The sequence below is a fragment of the Notamacropus eugenii genome, chromosome 6 (assembly GCF_028372415.1).
Source record: "Notamacropus eugenii isolate mMacEug1 chromosome 6, mMacEug1.pri_v2, whole genome shotgun sequence".
Lineage (NCBI taxonomy): Eukaryota > Metazoa > Chordata > Mammalia > Diprotodontia > Macropodidae > Notamacropus > Notamacropus eugenii.
In genome coordinates this window covers 89,669,958-89,693,687 of record NC_092877.1, presented here as the reverse complement: position 1 = coordinate 89,693,687, position 23,730 = coordinate 89,669,958, and the positions used below count along the sequence as shown (strand labels likewise).

The following is a 23,730-nucleotide window of genomic DNA, read 5'->3' as shown; positions in this document are numbered from 1 at the left end:
AGTTGAGCCTTTTTTGTCTATTTATAAACGAAAGAAACTATTAAACTCTTAAATCTGTATGAGCAAACATTCTTTAGAAAAGAGTAGTAGTGAATGAGATACGAGTTAGGGCAAAGAGTAAAAAAACTATAAAATGCGGGTATATTGGACACCCTAGGCACCTTTGTATTACTTACTATTATCAGTGCTAATACGCTCTTCCTATACTGCATTTACTCAACTCTTTAAATTTCCTACTTTCCAGATATATACATGCAGCTTCTATTGTTCTAATTGTTTTTGCCTCTTTAAGTATTAGAGGAAAGCTTTTGATTAATACACTGTTGTAACTGACCAAAGTAATACATATTCTTTAAAAAAGAGGCATACGACATTGCCCCTTACCTATTCTCCTCACTGGCTCAAATGACAATTTAACTAAATATTATATTTCAGGATTGTAATGAATGAACTCTCTTTTCCCCATATCTTTATTATTTCCTTTCAATGGAGATTGAATATATCAGTTCCTTGGCAAGATCATTTATGTCCTCCAAAAATTAAGTGACTGTCAGTACTGCAGTTATATAAGCACCATTTGGTACACAAACAGGCAAATCCTAATTTCATACAAGCTTGAAACATTTTTTTTCTATGTAAAGAAATAACCTATCAAAACTCTAACTCTTATTTCCTTCTTTTCTACTGCAAGTTCATTTAGAAAACTATAACACTACTGTTCTGTAGGGATGAGTGACTATCAGTCAAATTGGCATTAGCTGAGTTCCATTCCTTCAGTTTCATAGGTTGCTGTGGAACACTTTTTAAAGTCATTTACTTTTGAGAAAAATGGAGAGAAGAAAAGTTATCTAGAATCTCACACGCAAATCACTGGAATCTGGAATGAGTGTAAGAAAAAGAACTTAATCCTATATGTTAATCAATGAATTACCAATAAAATAAGTTGTAGTCTTTGTTAGCTCAATTTGGGTAACACGATTCTTACCCCAAAGGAAAAATAATATTATGACAATTGCAATACATATTTTTGCTCTGATAAAATTTTTATAGTTGTAAAGGACAGAGAAGTATTCAGTCTACATTTAAGTAACCTCATTCCTTATTTTCTCTTTATATTCATTCAATTTTTTCAGTAGTTCAAGAATTAGTTGCTTTTCCTAAGTATCAGTTAATGCACAACAATTTCGAAATTATTAAGGGTAATAAAACATGGTCTTAAAATTTAATGAAGAACCACACTGAAGGTCAGCATGCTACTGAGAAAAACTGCTTGCTCAATCATACCGACAATAATAATTGCTAACATTTAGATAGCACTTTAAGATTAGCAAAGCACTTTAAAAATACCATGTTATTTTATCCTGGCCGCAACCCTGGGATGTGAATGCCATTATTAGCCCATTTTTACAGTTGAGAAAACTATGGCAAACATATGTTAAGTAAATTTCCCTGGGTCACACATTTAGTAAAGGGCTTTAATCAGTTAATCAATAAACATTTATTCAGTGCTTACTATGTAATGTGCCATACATGCTGAATATACAAAATGAGGCAAAAGACAATCCCTGTCCTCAAGGAGAGGCAATAGCGAACAGATGTATACAAAGCAAGCTATGTACAAGATAAATAGGAAATAATTCATAAAAGGAAGGTACTGGAAATAAGAGAGTTTGGAGAAAGCTTCCATTAGAAGGTGGGATTTTAGTTATGAATTATTGGAAACCAGGAGATAGACATGAGTAGGGAGAGCATTCCAAGCGTGGGGACAGCCAGTAAGAATGCCCACCCATGAAAGTATCTTGTTCATGGAGCTAAGGAGGCCAGTTTACCAGATTAAAGATTAACTGTCAAGAAGTAAAGTGTAAGGATTCCCAAAAGGTAGGAGAGGTTAGTTTATGAAGGTTTTAGAATGCCATACAGAATTTTTTAATTTGCTCTTGGATGCAATAAGGAACTACTGGAGTTTAGTAAGTAGAGTAGATAACATGATTATGTTTACACTTTAGGAAAATCACGTTAGTGGCAGAATGAAGAGTGGGAAGCGATTTGAGGCAGGCACACCCACCATCAGATTACTGTAATTGTCCAGGCATGAAGTGATGAGGGCCTTCACTAGAGTGGTAGCAGGTGGAGATGCAAGATTGGGAGTCAACAGAAAGATTGGGGCAAGAAAGGAATATTTGGAAGTCATTAGCATGGATCTGGTAAATGAATTCATGGAAGCTGATCGGATCAACAAGTGAAGTAGTATAGAGGGAGAAGACAGGAGGGCCCAAGGGACACCTATGATTAGAAAGCATGATCTGGAGGAGGATCCAGCAAAGGAGACACAGAAGAAGTAATCAGATAAACAGTAGGAAAACTAGGAGACTAATGTCCTGAAAGCCTAGAGAGAAAAGAATATCAAGGAAGAGAGTGACCAAAATGTCAAAGGCTGCAGAGAGGTCAAGGACAATGAGGATTGAGGAAAGACCGTTGGATTTAGCAACTAAGAGAGCATTAGCAGTTCAGGAGAAAACAGTTTCAGTGACATGATAAGGTCAGAATGCAGATTGTAAGCACTTAAGAAGAGAATGAGAGGAGAAAAAGTGGAGGTACCTACTGTAGATGACCTTTCTGAGGACTTGAGCTACAAAGATCAGAAGAGATATAGATTGATAGTGTGGATTGAAGGGTCGAGTGGTCATTTTTTTCAGGTTACAGGTAACATTGGCATGTTCATAGGAAGTAGGAAATGAATGAGTAGAGAGTGAATGATTGAAAATAAATGAAAGAGTGGGAATGGTAGAGGGGTCAATCTGTTGGGGGATATGGGATAGCATGGGATTGCTTAAATGATTTAGAGGGGTTAACATTAGTAAGGAGTAAGTCCACTTCATTATGTTAGACAAGGGTGAAGGAGGAGAGTTTCAGAAGGCACCTGAGTGATCAATAGGAGATGAGGAAGAGAAGAGAAGAGGTAGTTCACGGCAAATGTCTTCATTTTTTCCTTTAAAATAGGAGGCAAGATTCTCAATTGAGACAGGGGATGAGGGGGAGCCAATGGAAATTTGAGAAAGGATGAAAAGGTTTGGAAGAGCTACCATGGAAAGTAGGATAGTGAGTTGATAAGGGAGGTATAGTCATATTTCCTAGTAACAGTAAGGGACTAGTCATTATATATATATATATATATATATATATATATATATATATATATATATATATATATATATATATATATATATATATAATGTGTGTATATACACACACACATACACACATATACATATGTATATACATACACACATATACATATATATGTATATATATGTATATATATACATACACATATATGTATGTATATCTGTATACATATATATGTATGTAACATAAATTTGTAGTGGTCCAGTCAGAATGATTGTAAGATTTTTCTTTGTCTTTGTTCAGCAGCCTGTGTATAGGAGCAAAAACAACAAATGGTGGGAGTGATCCAAGACTGAGGCTTGAGTGTGTATGGTCAGTGATATGATAATGGGGGATAGGGACTCAAGAGAGGAGGGTAGCGTAGGGTTGAATTAGTTCGCCAAGGAGTCAAGAGGAGAAGAGAAGAGAGTGGCTAGTGATGGGGAAATGGCCTGGGACAGAATTGATGGTTCAAGCAATTGGAGATAATGGTGAAGATGAATGGTATAGTTGTGTAAGGGAAGGAAGAGGAAAAGTCTATAGATTATGGTCAGATAAGAGAATTTCAGAATTTTTTAACATAGAGCTACTACATCTGTGAGTGATGGTGAAAACAAGGGTGTGACCATATTTATTTTTAGCTAAGATGGGGTAGAGGAGTAGCTTATAGGAAGTGAGTAGTTTGAAGACCTGAGTTAGGGCATTTGATAGAAAATCAAAATATATGTTGAAGTCCTCTAGCATGAGGCTAGGGAGTTAGAGAGGAGAGAAAAATTGTAAGCCAAGTATCAATCTCAGTGAAAACAGAAGGGGGAATGATTTGGGGGTTAATTTTATCTATCTATCTATCTATCTATCTATCTATCTATCTATCTATCTATCTATCTATCTATCTGTATATATATACATATATATAATTCTTTCATATTTAACTCATACTTGTGCCCTCTATCTGCATATACTCCTTCTAACTACTCTAATGAGAAAAGTCTCATGAGTAACAAATATCATCTTCCCATATAGCAATGTAAACAATTTAACTTTAATATCTCCCAATGATTTCTCTTTCTTGTTTACCTTTTAATGCTTCTCTCGCATCTTGTATTTGAAAGTCAAATTTTCTGTTCACCTCTGGCCTTTTCTTAAGAATGCTTGAAATTCCTCTATCTCATTGAAAGTCCCATCATGGATTATGCTTAGTTTTGCTGGGCACATGATTCTTGGTTGGCCCTCTAGCTCCTTTGCCTTCTGGAATATCATATTCCAAGCCCTCCAGTTCTTTAATGTAGAAACTGCTAAATCTTGTGTTATCCTGATTGTTGGCTTGTCTTTCAAGCTACATAAAAAACATTTGAGAATCTGTGGAAACAATTCATTAGCAGTTATAAAAATAACCTTTTTATTTCCACATCATCATTATGTATTATTTTGTTTAAGTCCTTTTTACACATTATTTGTACCACAATTGTCTTTTCCCTTTGGCACCCTTTGCCATTTGAAATCATTGAGGATGGCACAGTTCCGTTCCATAATTACAGGAAGAGGAAAATAGAATTTGAGGGAACTAGTCAGGAACCCTAGAATTTTAAAGAATATGTATGTGTTATAGATTCTCAGCGTAAAATCCAGTTTGTAATCAGGGATAAATATACATGTTTACCATAAATATTCCCATGTAAAGCCTTCATGATTACTGGATTTGCTTTCTTATCTTATAATCAAAGCATGGTTTCTCATAGCCAGAAAGAACTTATAGACCAGAAGGTTGAGCCCTTTCAATTTAGGATCAGATAAAATCATAAAGTCTAGAGCTGAAAAGGTCCTTACGAACTATTTAGTCCAACTCTTTTATTTTTCAGAGAAAGAAACTGAGGCAAAGAATTTAAGTGACTTTACCAGCATCATAAAGCTAGTAAGTGTCAAGCCATATTTGAAGCTAACTTAATGCATGGTGGCCTACCTACTCTACAATTGCTACTTCTCATGAGGAAAATAGGTCCACTTAAGGTGTTTGCCTGTAGTCACATAGGTAGTTAGTGATGGAGTCCATACCAGAACACAAGTCTCTTGACTGGTAGATCATTACTCTCTCTAGTATGCCATGCCAAAATGAAGTGATCTAGAATAGTCACTTAACTGACATCTCATTCTTGTCATCCATACATTGTCTTCTACTTTCAATTGTGATTTTTGTCACTTCTATACAAGTGATTGCCCATCTTTATATATCTGTCCCTAATCTCTATATTAAACACCAATCACACATCTGCAACTGCCTGCTAGATATTTCTATCTACAGGTCTTTCTGGTGTCTCAAATTCAATATTTACAACCTCACACTCCATTAAATTTTTTCTTTCTTGAGGACACCAACATCCTCTTAGTCACCCACTTATAAAATACAAATTCATCTTTGACTCAGCTCAGGTGCCAGCTCTTCTGTGAAACTTTTTTAATCTCCTACTTTTTAGTTTTCTTTTTCTCTTCAATTATTTCTAACACCTTTGATCTCTTTCCTTCCCTTGTGTTATACATAATCGCATATGTTGTATCCTCCTAGTAAATTCCTTGAGGTCAGGGATTGTTTCAAAAACATCTTTATATTCTCAGTATGTTAACTATAAGGTGATCGCGCTAGCCACTGCCTTGATCTTATTCATCAGAAAGGATTTATTTCTAGAGGATTTTAGCCTCCTTTAGGGGTAATGTGCACTTACCTTAGGGTGCAGAAGTGCTAATAAATATCAAGCTTTCTCAGAGCTCTCAACTGAGAGCAGAAGACAATCTGCTGTGGATGATGAGGATGTCAGTCATGTGACTATATGTAACTCTCTAAGAGTTAGCAAACTTCTGTCCATTACCTATGCCTTTTTTTTTCATATGATAGCATTGACATTATCTAGAGGATATATTCATTGTTTTGGACTTCCTGAGTTGGAATCAACTCTCCAATTGGAATCAGCTCTCTAATTCCCACCATTGGCAAATCCCAGAATATGCTATATAGTGTGGAACCTTAGTCACATAATCTTGGTAGAAACATATATTTTGGGATACTGTACATAGCCATTACTCTTTATATAGGAACCATAAATTCAATGAATACAAAAAAACATTTACAAATCTGTCCTGTCTCTGAATGGAACCATTGACCCACTCTCTTTTCAGCTCACTCAACAAAGAGCGAAATGTGGGCACATCATGGCTCACAATGACAAGGATGCTGACTGCCATTGTGCTGATATACTTCTACTCATCTATTTTCTAAAATGTGAAGGTATCTTTGACTCAGCTCAGTGTCCACTTTCCTTCCTTGATGTCTCTAATGGTCAGTTCTCTTTCTCTTTCCAAATATTCCTATATAACTTTATTTGATCTTCCTTCTTTGTCCTCTCCCTTTGGAGTCAGAAGTAATTTTAAGTCCTCCCTCTGACATAAAGTGGCTTGTTTTAATGGATAAGTCATGTAACCTCTCAGAAAAGACCTAAGCAACTAAGACTGTAAGTTATAGCAAGTTACCTGTCAGTGTCCATAGAGGGAGTTTACACAGTGGGAGTTACCTATATGGTAAAATCACAGGTATAGATTTTTTCTCCACACCTCAATAAAAATCCAGCCCTCACTTGGTACTCTGGTAAATAGGTATTAAACTGAGATAGTCTCTTTTGTGTGGTATTTGTGAATTTGAACTGAATACGACATTTTGTTTAACAAGTAATTGATAAATGTGTTCATAATTATATTGTTTATACCTCATCTAGGACCACGGGAGTAGACAGACAACACAACAGTTGTACTGTAATTTGAAAGATATATTTTGACCTTTGTCAAAATATATCCATTTTAGCAATTATCTGTCATCTACTAGGATAAATGAATGATATGGAACTTTTTCATCAGAGAGGGGTTATTATGCTCAGGTGAAAGGATTTGTATCTCAAAATAGCCATCATGTGATTGAAATAATTTGGTCAAGGAAAAGGCTTTAATTGTATTGATCTTTTAGGCAAGGAAATTGGCAAGCTTTTCTTGAAAATTAAATGGCTAAGTAAATAGCTTTTGTCTCTCTGGAGACAATCTAAAATCTCACTTCTGGGATGTAATATTCTTTTTACTATTGGGAAATGTCTATTTTGAATTGTGATCTGCTTTGAATGTTCAGGACAATAGGACAATATTTTTAAGTATTAAAATTAGAGAATGATGACTCTTGTCCAACATTATAATTGTGTTATAAAAGTTATAAAATTATAATTGTGTTATAAAAGTGGGGAAACCAATTTTCAGTACTTTTTCATGGCATGATTTTTACCATGATTTGGGGAAAAAAGGAAAGAAATATGACTTCCAGAGATAAGGAGTCTAGATGCTAATTTAGGATTACAAGGAAGAAATAAAAGATTCATAGTAAGGATAGTATTGACCATTCAAACATACGGAGGAATTACTAAAAAGAGTACGGATAGGATGAATCAGAAGTGAAAGTATACTTTCTAAGGGCCAGAGTTTTAAGATCTTCAAGAAAATGGTCAAAGTTAGGTAAGCTAGTTTGGTGTCCTTTTGGTGTCTTGAGAAGTCCAGGGAAAAATAGGGCTTTCTTATCCACATTTTTAGGATTGCTGATTCAGTTTAAGAAGGTTAAGGCCTACCATGACCAGATAAAATGATGGGAGGAGTTGACTCTAAAAAAGTAGAGACAGATATAGTTTTGCCAGATTGACTCTGTTAGTTTAAGATCTAGCTAAAGGCAGACAACTTGCTTACTTTAAGGACAAATTCTAAATAAATCAGTGAATTAGACAGAAAAGAGGCCTAAGAGAGGCATAACCCTAGTTCCCTGCAAGTATGAATAAAAGATTGAGAATGATAGAAAATGATTTAAGAAGCTCTGTAAATTTCTCCTTTCATTGTAATTCCCTTATATGTTTGCCCGTAGCACTTAACTATGACCCTTTAATGAACCTAAAAGAAATAATAGATTTGATTCTAGTATTATTACTGGAGACTCAGGAATCAGATGTAGTTACCTGAAAGAGTAAGAATTGTGAATATGAGAAACAGTGGCATGGGAAGATGCCATTTGGTATGGATTCTTCTCTTTGTTACTTGCTACTTTATAAAGAAAATTATGCTTTTTATTTTTAGTAAAATTTTCTTGTTCTTACTGCACAAAGAGGTCATCATGTATACTAACTCAAAGGTGATGGCTGTTGGTTTTGAATGAATGCTGATCCAAGTGTACTAAAAAATCAATGATAACTTTTGAGGGTGTTCACAATTAAAGGAGGGGGCATCACAAAGGAGCTAAATCCTCGTTTTTGGACAAAAGGAGTGATTTATATCAATAATAATTATCAGGGAACTGAGACAGTGATAAACTTTCTGTCTCTGCCTCTAAGAGAAAGCTCTATGGCGTTACTGTGCACAGCGTTTGTTGGTCATAGGTTCTTTCTTTCTGACTGCAAATGTGGAAAGGGGAAAAAAAGAAAAAAAGATGCTTTAATTTCTGAGTTGAGAGAGATAATCCTCCTATCCATCAGTAATCCAATAGAGTGACCTTTGATCCTAAAGTTGGAGAAATGGGCTAATTTTCATCTCTGCCATATATCACATTTACATTTTTCTATTCCTGATTGAAGCCCTTCAAAAAGAAGTTGATAAGTAGGCATAAATATATCAAGAGACTCATGTCATTAATTAATCTTGTTTATATAGAGTATTCTTCCATAAGAAACTTAAATTATCTTTTAGAACCATAGAAACAATGACCAATTAATCATTATTATTAATAACTCATGTCCCTGGCTTTTTAAGTACAAATTAATGCATATAGGTGTTTTAATTTTTAGCTTGAGAATGACTCCTAAGGCATCTGTCTCTGTCTGTCTCTCTATGTGTGTGTGAGCTGTGAACCTTATTGGTGGAGGAAGTATGATGCAACAAAAATCAATGGTCCCTGAAATACTGAAGTTTAGTGATTGATGTGGGTGGTCAAGACAGGGAGTTCTAGTTCTGGTCAAATCCAAGGTATAAATAATGAAGATGAATTTCTTTGGTGGTTTGTAAGCTAGGTGCAGAGGGAATTTCATAAAATGTTTTGTGTGGTGATTTCTTCAGCATCTATCTATCTCTTCTCAAAACGGTGACTTGTAAGAAAATACAGGTACAGCATGTTCAAGAAATCTTCTTCACTTAATAATCCTGCTTTGTAGCATGTAATATAAGTAATTTATATATAGGATAGGTAACATGGGATCCTGGAAAAACATTATTGTTAGAGTCAGATTTCTAGATCCAGCTAGAAATAACAGTTATTTCACTTTTCTGCAGTTCTCTAAAATGAAAGGATCTTTAACCTTTCTGTGTCATGGGCCTCTTTGGCAGTCTCGTGAAACCCATGGATTCTTGCTCAGAGTAATGTTGTTAAGTATACAAAATGAAGCACTTAGGATAACAAAGAAGACCAATTCTTTTGAAATTTGTTTTTCAAAATACATTTTTCAAAAGTTTTTGAAGGACTGGTTGAAGTTCTGAGCCAGAGTATTTCTAGGACCCTTTCTGCTTTCAATATTGTACAATATTTGGAATAAGGAGCCAGATATACATACATATATATATATGTATATATATATATATGTATATATATATATATATACATATATATATATATGTTAGGACATATTTTTTCATTGTGCGTTTCATTGGGTAAAAGGGTGAAGCATGAACTGTCTTTATTGTATTTATGAAACAAACAAAATTATAATGTCTCTGAGTAGACTAGTATTGTTAAACTCAAGTTAGAAAATATCCCTGCAGCCACACTTAGCAAATCACAAATTATCATTATCTGTATTATATTGTATTTTGATTTTCTTACACATTTAATTACATTTTCATTTGTTTTACAACACACTAAGTAGCTTGGGGCCATTAGTTTGACTCCTCTGGCATAGATCACTTGGTGGTTTGAAATGATCACTAACAACACTGAGAAAATTAAACTTGAGTGAAGCATGGTTAATTCAGTGCTTCTAAATACACAGACTTTAGGTGTAGCCATGCTTATATTTTGGGGTGTCATTTAGTTTTATATTCAGGAGCAATGCCTGTTCTTGCACAAGGGGCAAGGATTTCTGAAGTGTATTTTCACTTCCTTCTATTAGAAAAATTAACTGGGGCTTTAATGCCCACCATCTTGAATCCAATTTTATTTTTTAATTTAATTGAGGCATGCTATCTTGTTTTTGACAGGGAGTACTGTGGAAAACATAGAACTAGAAAACTCTGGCCATGGAAGGGGCTTATTTTAGTTACAAACCAGGAAGAGATTCAACATCTCCATGGTCTGCCAGAAAGAGAACTAGCTTTCCAGGTTCAGTAAATATTAGAGCCTTCCAAAAGCACTAGATAACATATGCCAGCATCTGTGGAGAATGAAAAAAAAAAGGTGATTTCACATAAGCTAAATCTGCAAAGATAGCTAGAAAATATTGACAGTAAAATTAGCATATGAGAACAGCTCTTGCATATTGAATAATAAATAATTTTTGGGTTATGCAATATTTATACTCATGTTTCCTGTAAAGTAACTAAAAATGGTTTAGTTATTGAAATCCTATTCAATCCCTGAGTCGAATGCTGTCTCATTGCCTTAGGGGAGGACATTCGATTCCAGCTACCTTCAGTCTCCCATTTACTGCTATAGTGGTCCCATATAAGTAAGTACCTAGGGGTGGAATATGATGCTCTCCAGCAATCACCCAATATGAATGGCCCCTAGAGACTCTTTATTACAAAACTGTTCTCCAAAGCCCTATTACAAGGATCTGAACACTCTTACTGCCTGAAATGCTAATAAAAGCCCTGGGTATCATTATAATCAAATGGTATTGATTAAGCACCCACATGTTCACTCCAGCTGAGATCATTTCTTTTTTCTGCAACACAGGAAATGCAATGCCATATAAGCCTCTTCTAATTTAAAAGGAATACACTTTTCCTCATCTGATGGGAATACCACATTTCCATTCTTTCTTTCCTCCTCAGTAGGAGGGCACAGTGTTATCACTCCTCTCAGAAGGTCCTCAGCATGATACTACAATAATATGAATTAGTTAGTTTCTGAGGAAATCCTATACAATTTGTAACAATAAAGACTAGATGGTCTCTGATAAATGTTCTACAATTAGAAATCTGTTAGTAGTAACTGATCTGCCCCTAAAGTTTTCACATTGATCCAAATGTAAATAGTATAAGACATTTCCTTCTGAAAATATAAGATATTTTCCATCCTCTTGACAATTCAAGACAGTCATGTATAAAATCTTCACTGTATCCCATCAGCCTCTTTTCTCCAACTTCCTTAGTATTTCTCCAAGTCCTCAATCAAGAAGCAGCACTTGACTTGTTACTTCCTATTGTGCAACTAATGTATTTTAATGTCAAATTACAAGAATTTGGGTGTGACTCTGTGTCCATGACTGTGCTGGACAAAATGGAAGGAGGAAAGGGTGATATAACAGAAGTAGAGGACATCACATCTGCTCTTAAATGGCATACCCTAGAAGTGTCACTATTTGACTTACAACATGAAACAATAACTGAACAATATGACAGTGTATGAAGTGCATGGTATATCATGCTGTGATGATTGTGTGCTGTGAGATTTCAGAGAAGAGAGAATTCCAATGAAGAGGGAATAATTAGAGAAAGCTAGAGGGAGGAACTAGTGTTTGAACTCAGCCAGGAAGATTGCCCTGGTCGCTGTTCCTTCTTACCTTATGAATCACAATCAGAATATTGCTTCTTCCCTTACAGTATTTCCCATGAATACATGTATACATATATATATATATATATATATATATATATATATATATATATATATGTTCACATAGAAATACATGTATATATTTCACTAGAAATCTTTATTTCATTGCCAAAGTAGTTATTGAAATTATCTATCACCTTGAACATTTGATAGACAAGAAAACCTGACTTCAAATCCTCACTAGCTGTACAACTCTTGGGAAATCAATTAACATCTCTGTACCTTAACTTTCTTATCTATTAAATGTGGAAGTTATACTCAGATGACATAAAAGTCTTCTTCCAGAGATGAATCTGTTTATTTTGATTTGCAATTTAGTTCACTGAATGGTATTTATAAGACTGCAGAATTAGTGGGGACCTGAGATATAATCTAGTTTACCATATGACCAAAGAATGAATGCTACTTATAATATCCTCCCAAAAGTAGGTAAATGGCTTTTGCTTGACAGTCTCCATTGATAAAGAACATCCTGCCCCCTAAGGCAGCCCACTCCATTTTGGAGCATCCTTGAATGTTACTGAAGTAGAAAATTTTCTTTGCATTGGCTCCAACTTGCCTTTTCAAGTTTAGTCACTATTCCCCTTATCACTTTTTTCAGTCCTTCTGAAGCAGCATTCTCATTACTGCCCATATCCTGTCTGTACTTCATAGTTTTGTCACCTATATCTTGTTTGTACTCCTTTTTCTTCTCGACCTTTAAAACCACTCATATCCTCTAAAGCTCAGTTCAAGTACTACCTTTTACATGAGGCCTCATGACACTTGATCTTTCTACAGCTTTTGATATGGCTCTTCCTGGATGCTCTTTGCTCTGAGTTTTTTCCACCTAGTACTCAGTTTATTTTTCTCCTGTCTGCCTGATTTTCCTGTCTCCTGTGTCTTATCCAGGTCATCCCCATTGACTCAGAGTCTATCCCAAGGATCCATCCTGGATCTTTTCTTTTTATTTTTTCTACTTTGATGAGTTCATCAGCTTCAGTTGGTTCAATAATCCTCCTTATGCAGATGATACCCAAATTTACATATCTAAAACCTAATCTTCAGTTCTTCAGAAATGGCTTACTGAACCTTTTAAGCTGAATATCTCATGTACACCTCAAGCTCAATATTTACAAAATATAATTTCTTTGTCCCCAAATACCCCATTCTTCTGAATTTTTCTATTACTGTTGAGGGCACTACAATCTTTTCAGTGACCCAGGTTTACAACCTCAGTGTTATCCACAACTATTCACAAATACAATTTACCAATCAGTTGCCAAATTTTGTTATTTCTACCTCCTCATTTTCCCTTCTCTTCCATGTTAGGCTCATCAGATAATAAATATACAATTAGATTTAAACTCAGAGACCATCTATTTTAATGTCTTCATTTTACAAATAAGGGAGCTGAGACCCAGGGAAGAAATATTTCTTGCCCAATGTCATCCAAGGCAAAATTTGCATCAAGGTCCTTCAACTCCTGAAGCAGTGTTCTTGCCCTTGTTCCACATCTGTCTATTTCCAGAGTCCAAATCCTCGTCATCTTTCGCCTAGATGATTTCATTAGTCTCCTGTTTGGTCTGATCATAGTCTGATCATGTCAACTCCTCCATCCACTTCTCACTCCCTACTCCCTATTAAGTTTAGGATCAAATATAAACTTTTCAGTTTGGTATTAAAGCTCTTCAGAATCTGGCCATATTCTGTTTTGCCAGTTTTTCAACATGTTACTTCCCTCCACACATTCTAAGGTTCAGCTATGCCAGTCTAGATACACTAGATGCCTTTGCACTAGATATCCCACATACTGGAATGCTCATTCTTTTCTCTTCTTAGACAACTTGACTTTCTCCAACTCTCAGATCAAGATCCACCTGTAAGAGACCTTTCCCTAGTACCTGAGGTCCTAGTATCTTTCCCTCTAAGTTGACATTATGCACTCTGTATATATTTTGTATATATGCCTATTTATCTGCATGCCATCTGGGTAGGGACTTTTTTGTAAATTTTCTGTATCCCAAGTACTTTGCTCAGAATATAGAGAGCAGTAAGTAGTTAACATATGCATGCTGGTTGCTTGATTACATGAACGATGCCCAACCCCTCACCCAGATGTTAATGCCTTCTCCTGAAAACTACCTCTTATTTATCTTGCATGGGTTTTATAAACTACTTATCTCTAACATACCATATCCCCTGATAGAATGTGAGCTTTTTAAGAACAGAAACTTAAAGATAATGGCTTTTTATCTCCAGTTTCTAACAGTTTTGGCACTTGGTGGACACTTGAAAATGCTTATTAATTGATTGGCTATATTGAGTTAAAATTAGACTATCTAAATTTTTATTGGGACAAGAGTGCTGGGTCTGAATTCAGAAGACTCATCTTTCTCATTTCAAATCTGGCCTCAGACACTTATTAGTCATGTGACCCAGGGGAGGTCATTCAACCCTGTTTGTTTTAGTTTTCTTATCTTTAAAATGAGCTGGAGAAGGAAATGGCAAGCCACTTTAGAATCTTTGCCAAGAAAACCCAAAATGGGGTCATGAAGGGTCAGATACAATGCAACAACAACAGACTTTCATTAATTGGTCCTGATTTGCTTTTGCAGGGACAAACAAAATAAGTCTAATGATCCTTCCATATGGCAGCTATTCAATATCTGAAGTCAGCTATCATGACATTAAAGTAATAAGTTCAAAGACCTGAGTTCAAATCCAGATTCATATATTCATTAGTTATGTGACCTTGAGCAAGTCACTTCAACTCTGAGTCAATTTTGACATCGGAAAAGTGGGGATAGTAATAGCTACTATAGGTTGCTATGACAATAAAATGAAGTAATAATAGAAAATACTTTGTAAACCTTAAAGTATTCTAATGATCATATCCATCAGTCTACATCTCCAGGTGAAACATTTCTAGTTGTTTAAACTGAAACTTGTATGACCTCTTTTTGTCTATCCTCAGTATTCTAGTCAACCTCCTCTGGACCTTGTCTAGCTTGTCAGTGTCTACGATAAGATGTGGTTCTTAGAACTGGACATACTACTCTATGTTCTCCGACCACTTTGGTCTCTAGAGGCATTGATTACCAAAACATCTCAAATCAACAAATACTTATTTAATTCCTGCTATTGATAAGCACTATGTATAAAACCCTCCCTTACATTTGTTTCTTCTTAGAACAGGTTTAAGACATACCCTATAAGTAGGTGAGAGAATATTATATAGAATATCAAGGGTTATGATTTTTCATTACCTCAAATTAACATGAGGAAATATAAGAGGAAAGATGTCAATTGACCTTGCAGAAAGAAAATAATGTCCTTTTTTAGTGTCTTGCTCTTCACTTCTAAAATGGAGATAATTTACCAGCCCTGCTATATTATTGAATTGGTATGAAGATCAAATATGAAAATTCATGTGAAAAAAAATTGGAAGTTGTGTTACAGATATGAGGTAACATTGATTTTGATATCATTAAGAGCTTCAATAGGTTAGCATGAGTCTACCTTGCAGGTTTAACATGCTGAAGGCAAGGTGGTGGCCTATTTGATGATCTCTCCAAGTGTTGGCTATAACTATTATTACTGTAATCAAAATTATTCAGGAAAGCATTCAGGAAATGGTGATCTAGGGCATATAGAGTTATAAAGTGAAAATCTTGTCAAATATCCCCAACTATAAACAAGAGTGTTGATTCAAGTATTTTTAAACTATTTCAGTTTGTGAATTTTCTTTTTGTATGTTGTAAGCTGTTTGAATCAAGGGAACATATTTGGTACAGTGCATTCCAAAAGCCTTAGTGCAGTTTTTAAAATTACAGCTTCAATATGGTGTTTTGGGAAATCTTTTACTTCTTTTCTTTCCCTTTCTGTTAAAAGCCATGGGAAACTATGGGTATAGATTAAAAAAATAATTGTGACAAAATAAAAAATATGTATTTTCAGCTTTCATTTAGATTTTTATATAATATAGCAGAATTTTCCAAAATAAGCCTATTTGTTTTTATTTTTAAGGATTACTGTAGTCATTTATGGAAACAAGCCACTATTTCTTAAATATGTACATGCACTTTGAGGTCCCATAACTTTGAATTAATAGTTGCATGTAATTTCTTTATATATAATTACAAAATTCACTCCACATGGAAAGGTTTGTGTGTAATTAAAGGAACAGCAGGCAGTGAACCCTTAGATGACAGTGACATGTACCTTAGAGGGTGAATTTGCTTCTGGTATCTTTCTGTACAGCAACATCTTCTGTGTCCTATGTGGCTCATGTTCTGGTGCTCATGGATCATCCAATCTGTTCATTTTTCAACCTTTGACTCTCTGTGACTTCATCATTATCAAGGGAGAGGGACATCTTAGATGAAGTCCTTAGTTGCCGGTGACCAGATTCTTTCATTGAAAATCACCTTAGCTTGCTTTTGTATTTTTCATGGGAATTAATTACTTAAATAACAGTTATGATAAGAATTATACAACTCCCGTTTCTATTGCTCAGGTTTTCCCTAGAGCCAGCAGCAAAAAGGAGTTTATTTGGAAGGTTACATCTAGTTTTCAAGGTTGAGTGACCTGTTTTCTTCAAACAGTAGTGCTAGGGAAAACACTAAACCCTCTGAGGTGTTAAGTTTTCATCTGGAAGTATCAAACATCAGAATTTTTAATGAACCACTGCTCACCTTAAAAAAAATCGTGGAGGAGATATAAAATTAAAAGTGCCATCTAAGGTAAATCCTCTCCCCCTTGCTCCTACTGCCCATCTTGTCCATTATTTGCCTTCATCTTCCGTATCTCATCCCTCCAGGTTTGGCACATGCTGCACTTTGCACCATTACTGTTATGGAAATTGCGAGACGTCTTCCATCTATATTTGTCAGGAGGAAACATGAGGGAAGCATGAAGTGAAAAGGGAATAAATAATGGAACTGACATTAATGCAGCCAACAAGGTGAGGCTAAACACTGAAGTTTTCAAAGTAAATAACATAATATAGAGAGATATAAATTAGGATCGAAGGGGAAAAGGCTTCCTAGGACAGGGTCACATTTTATTGTTTCAAAGTAGAAAATATATAGTAACTCATATACTCTCGGGACCTTTAAGTGCTCAAGTCTGATAAATGTACATTGAAGTTCAGTTAATCATAATAAGGCCCACGGTTTTTTATATAAGCATCACCGGTATTACACATCTTATTAGTTAAGCAAATTCTGCAACATTTTCCATCCTGAAAATGTCAAAATTTTTGAGCAGCTCAAGTGGCATTTAAGGTCGATACATTTGGGGACTATTTTATTCAATCATATTACAGCATTTTGCACACATAAATTACTTCTCCCAATATTGCATAAGGAGCACCAGGAATCTGATCTTATTCTCTGCAGCCAAGAAATGTAATGGTACCAAGCATGTGTATGATTTTTTTTTACAGTCATGTGTTATTTCAGCAAATACCATTTTATAAACACCAGAATGGCATATGTACCTAGAATTGTCTATATTCACTTAACATGGTTGTTAAAATATGTTCAAGAATACACTATGATGTACGTGCATATCTGTAAGTGATTATAGCAATATAGACATTTGAGCCAGGTTTAAGGATGAAATGAATCTGAGAGTATATTTGAAAATTTTATTTAAATATAAATGCAGAAGAATGTAAGAATGGCTCTATTTAAACTGGGAACTTTGGCTAGGCCCAGTTTAACATAATGTTATTTCCAATATACTTCAATTGGGGATTGATCTTTATTTACAATCATTTTTTTTTTTTTGGTGGGAAAGGGTCACATAAAGATGGAAGTGTAGCCTCAACAAATTTGCCATAAAGTGGCCTACAATATTATGGATTATAGAAACCACACAATTACATCAGATCCTGCCTGGGAAGAACCGATAGAATCTCATTTAAAAATGGTTCATTGAAACAGACTCAGAGGATAACACCATAGTGAGGCTTCTACGAATTTGCAGAATAACATAGTTCTGATTCTTTGCCCTTTTGTCTGTGTCTTAGTCACTTGGTATAGCTCAAGAAGTTGTAAAGATTAACTCTTTCAGCCAAATAGAAGAGAATTTGGTGTTAATATTAATAGCATTGGACATGTCAATAGTGTTTTATAATTATCCATAACTAGACATATATTTTCTCATTTAATCCTCACAACAATCTGAGTAGGTGCAAATATTGTTACTTCAGTTCCATAAACAAGTAAATCAGAGGTTCACGCAGGTGAAATGACTTAACCTAAAGTCACTTAGCTAGTAAATGGTTGAAGGACTCTAATTCACATGCAAGTACAAGACCAGTTCCATTAAACCTGAACTTTGCACAGTGCCTGGAACATAGTAGATACTTAATGTGTATTTATTGATTGACCAAATGATTATATATATCTTCCTTTTAGTACACAGATGAATATATTTTATATTGAGGTAATTCTACATATTTTTAACTTTTGATACATGAAAAAAGTGAAATGCAGAAGGAAAGAAAAATATTAACTGAGTTTTCTTATTCAGGATTTGGGTCAGTCATCAATTTCTCACCATCTTTACAATTGCACATGATTAGTTATGCAATGTTTTCTGTACTGCTTAAGTCATTCCCTAGTTTATAGTTTGGATTTAGAGATGAACTAATGGTTAGAGCAGTGGTAAACTGTCGTTTATACTCACCAATTGGAATTTATCAAGTCACATTAAATTCCGTGCAAACAGTATTCTATAATACACATAAGCATTCTATAAATTTTCTTGCCCAGATGCTTTCAGTAATCAGTCACATTTGACATATCTATGATCTTATGGATCTGAATACTTCCATTCACACATTTTTCTCCTTTGTGACTCTTCTACATATTTTTTCATACATTTTCCATAGAAGTCAAACAAAAAACTCCAGTTTTCAGTTGCATTACAATTCATCGATAGCAATGGACAAGGGAGATTACCCATCTCTGCTTGTGGTCACTCTAACTTCATTTCCTGTCATGCATTTTGCCAATTTAATTATTTTTCTGCTTTACACACTCTTTGGTAATATGCTGTAACCAACTTCCATCCTACTTGTGTTTATCCATTGCCATGTTTTTGTGATTTGAGATGAGACCTCATTTCTTCAGATACTGTGATATTTCATGAATCAGCCAGAAGAATACTGATGATAAAAAGCAGGGCTTTTGTTCTGAGGAGATGTTTGGTGTCATTAAAGGGATTGTGCAGTTCCCCAAAAGAAATCCAGTCTGCTGACTACCTATTCATTGTTTATTGTCAATTTGCAGTGTGTCCAGCATATGTATGCTTTAGGAGTATCTCTGTGGGCAGTCTATTAGACTGAATATGTTAGTCTGGGCAATCAAATTTATTTTTGTCATCTCCCCATTCCTCATGGAAAACTCACTTGTTCTCTAATTTCTCCAAGATCCAATAAAGTCCTCTTTTTGGAACTTAAAGCTCCTTAAAACCTGTCTTCTTTCTTTCTACCTTTCCATACTACTTCCATTTTATTTCCTCGCCTGCATTCTATAATATAGATCCAAAAGACTATTTACTATTCCTGAGGTATGACACTTTGTCATCATCTTAACTGACTGTTTTTTTTTAAACTATGAATTGATTCTTTAAAAAAAATATTGCAATTACTTCTCAGTAACCTCCACCAATAATCAAACATACCAACACTCTGACCATGTTAACAGCACATTTGGACTACCAAACCCATAGGTTGCTACTTATCTGCTGAGAAGAGGGGAAAAAAAATATCTCAGTTGTGCTCTGGAATCATAGTTGCCAGTTAGCAAGCATTTATTAAGCACTTACTATTTTCCATATACTATGGTAAGCACTGAACATACAAAGAAAGGCAAATACTCTTTTCTGCTCTCAGGGAGTTGAAGGCTAAAGGAGGGATAATAGAATTATGTACTACAAAGCAAAGAATTATGTACCACACACACATGTATACATATGTAAATACATATGTGTATATATGTATGTGTGTATGTACACACATATATACATATGTAAATACATATGTGTATGTATGTATGTACACACACATGTATACATATACATACATACATACCCACACATACTCACATACTTGTTTAGTTGTTTTACTTGTGTCCAACTCCTCATGACCCCATTTGGGGTTTCCTTGGCAAAGAAACTGGAGCGGTTTGCGTTTTCCTTGTCCAGCCATCTTTATAGATGAAGAAACTGACACACAAAGGGTTAAGCAACTTGCCTGGGGCCACACAATTAGTAAGTGTCTGAGGCCAGAATTGAACTCAGGAAAGAGGAGTCTGCTTGACTCCAGGCCTGATTCTCTATCTACTGTGCTACCTAGCTGCCCTATATATACACACACATGCTCACCCATACATACATATATATCTATATACATACATATACACACAAAAATACACAACATATACCTATATATATATACACTATATACACACACATATTATATATATATTTATATGAAGATTGAGATGAAATAACATTTTTATTAAGGATGACTGAGAATAATTTCTTGCAAAAGATGAGATTTTACCTGAGACCTAAAGAAGCCAGTGAAGACAAGAGGTAGAAGTGAGGAGAAAGAGTATGCCAAGTACCATCAAGGAAGGCAGTGTCACCGGATTGTGGAATATGTGGAGAAGGGTAACGTGTTTTAGGAGACTAGAAAAGTATTCAAGGGTCAATTTATGGTTGGTCAACAACAGACATTCTTCATTCATTGCTTTTTATATGGGTAGTTAGGCCAAAATTTTTTGAGTGATGATAGATCTCATTTAGGATGCTCTGTAGTGTTTTTGAAATTGATGTAATTATACAACATTACCTGCAAATAAAAGCACAATGTGGAGTTCATAATAATATGTAAAGCATCCCTCTTTGATTTGGACTCATCACTAAACATATGCTATAGTAGTAGCACCCATCTATGATGTCTAAAACTTTGCCTGACTTATGCCTCACATGATAATTATCGGAGGTTTATTGAATAAAGATGTGTCTGTTTTATGAATTTTCAAGGATATGTATATGATTTTGGCATATAGATATTTTTTTGAAGTAGATACTTTAGGGCATTTTTTGATTTAACAAGGTGAATTATTTTTTATAGTCAAGAAATGATAAGCACAATTGGATTGCATATATTCAATACATTTTGTTCAATTTTATGGCTAGTGCAGTATGTCCTACTATAGAATATTCTTTGTGAAAGCTTCCTTCAGCTATGTTAGTTCATTTATCTTATTTTAATAGAGTCAGATTAGATACTCTGAATTTTTCATTGACCATCATGAATAAAGATGTTACCTGAATTGAGTATTAGTTATTTGGTGTCTAGTTCAATTATGTTCTAGAAAGCATCTATACTTTGATGACATTGATAAGGTTACAAAAAACGTGCAAGGATCTTATTGTAAATGACCAAAAGATTACCAGTAGGTTTGCAATAATGTGAAGAACTTTCAATGTAAAAATGATTTTTGATGAGTTGGTAGAATTTACTCAATCTGTATGCACTATGGAAAGGACAGAAAGCACAGTCATAGATAAAAGTAAGAGCCATCACTGCCTTCCTGAGTAACCTTGAGCAAATTACTTAACATCTCTGTGCTTTGCTTTCCTCACCTCTTGAATGCAAATATTAACATTTTCACTCTGGTTGTTAAGCAACCAGCAACCTTCTTGCATGAGAGCTTTCTAGAAAGTAGCTTCTAGTCTGGCTGTTTGGTCACCCTTTATTTTGTTTTTGTATCAATTTAATAAAGAGAGAAAAGGTTAGTTTGGAAACAAAAAAGGACCTCATGATCGACGGTGCTAACTTATCCCCACAGCCAGTTTCAAAATATGTTGAAATATTACTCTTAAGTGGCCATAAACTACTTTCAACTCACAGGAAATCCTCAAACTTTTCAGCTATATATTTTCCACTTTGAGATGCTTCCACATTCTTCATTAAAATTTTCCCCTTGAGTGCTTTCCCCCACCCTTCTATAAAATGTTACCATATAATAAATGGGGCATGTTTTTGCATAGAAACTGATTATGATGAAATTACGCCAAAATAAATTGGAGATAATATATAAAATGATGAGGCAAATGTTGGATCCTCATGACTAAGTGAGGTTATAGAGTATCGGAGGCTAAGGAGAAAATGAGCTCACTGCCTCGGGAGCCCAATTGCATCTCCTAGTTTTAATGTTTAAGAAATAGCAATTTCATCAAATTTGCCAACAAAAATGTGCACTACAGCATTTAAATAAGAAAATAACTCAGCAGGATTATTATTGTTCTTAAAGATCCATGCACTTGTTCCATGTTTTCAAAATACTGTAAGTCAGCTTTTCAAATGGGCAGGGAACGAGAATCTCAGTCACAGGATTTCCAGTAAATAACATCTGTTGAAGAAGTGCATTTTGATCTTCCTAGAAGTGATTTTGAGGTAGACTTTATTTTCTTTACATTCTGCCTAGTTCTCTAAGAAATATGAGTAACTGTGGTGGGTGTAGGTACAGATGCTAGCAGGGGAAAGGAATCACATTCAATTGTGTCTGAATTAAGTTTTTACTACAATTTTGCTGCTTAGAGTGCCAAGGAGACTTTCTAGTTGAGTTCCACATTAATTTCTAGTCCTCCTATGCTGATATTTTTCAACAAGCAATGCAGCCTTCTGTAGCTAATTTCACTTTTATTTAATTATAAAATGATGACAATCTGCTTCAGTGGTTAAGGTACAGACCTGCCTAAAGGCAGGAAGGAAAAGAAAATAACTTTCTAATTTCCACCTAGGGTCTTGATGATGTCAAATCTATGAGAACTGGAAAAAAATAGGCAATCAATTCATAGTGTAGAGACAAAACATGGATGTCTCATTGGTGTCCCCCTAAGTTGTAAAATATTAAATAAAGTGCAGTGTCATCAGCAAAGATTCTCTCAACTAGACTAAAACTAAGATAATGATCTGACAGTTTCCTCTCACAATGAGGAAGAAAAGATGTATGAAGAATGTGGTAGATGATTTCTAGGATGATTTTTTTTTCTGTTTTAGCTCTTTCTCATAAGAGAGACTGAAAGAGAGCAGAGTACCTCAGAGGCTGAAAATGAAGGCTGGATGCCTGAAAAAAAATGTTTTATACATACATATATGTGTGTACACACATGTATATACATATATACATATATGTGCATAGACACATATATGTATATACATATATGTATATATGTGTGTATGTATATACATATATGTATGTGTGTGTATATATATAGACATATATATAGACATATATATATATATATAGTATTTTAAGGCTTGCAAAACCTTTCTCATGTCCCATTTGATCTTCACAACAACACTGTAATGTTGATAGCCATTTTTCAGAATAAGAAACAACTGGGAGAGGCTAGGTGACTTGCCCAGAGGCCATAATCAATATCTGAGACACAATTCTAACCCAGGGCTTCCTGACTAAATCTAGTTCTCTGTTGACTGTGGCACATCTCTTTTTCGTTCCACAAGCAGGATAGAAGATTAACAAGAACATAGTGGAGACTTGTTTACAATGGCATACAGTTTAGGAATGCTGAAAGATAAAAGTGGCTAGAATATCCCTCTAATATTCCAGCGTTCATTTGTTGTAAGTCCTTTAATGTTATGCATCATGGCCTGGATTTTGTTATTGTTGTCTTTTCCCCTCCATTTTACTTTCATGAGA

At 34.8% G+C, this 23,730-nt stretch overlaps 1 long non-coding RNA gene across 1 annotated transcript in view; it reads left to right on the top strand.

The window, feature by feature from the left end:
• Positions 1-23,730, top strand: part of LOC140510470 (uncharacterized) — a 125,020-nt gene that overhangs the window by 39,490 nt on the left and 61,800 nt on the right. The window contains exon 2 of the long non-coding RNA XR_011969240.1: positions 16,797-16,940. This is a non-coding gene — a long non-coding RNA (uncharacterized lncRNA). The remainder of the gene's footprint in view (positions 1-16,796; positions 16,941-23,730) is intronic.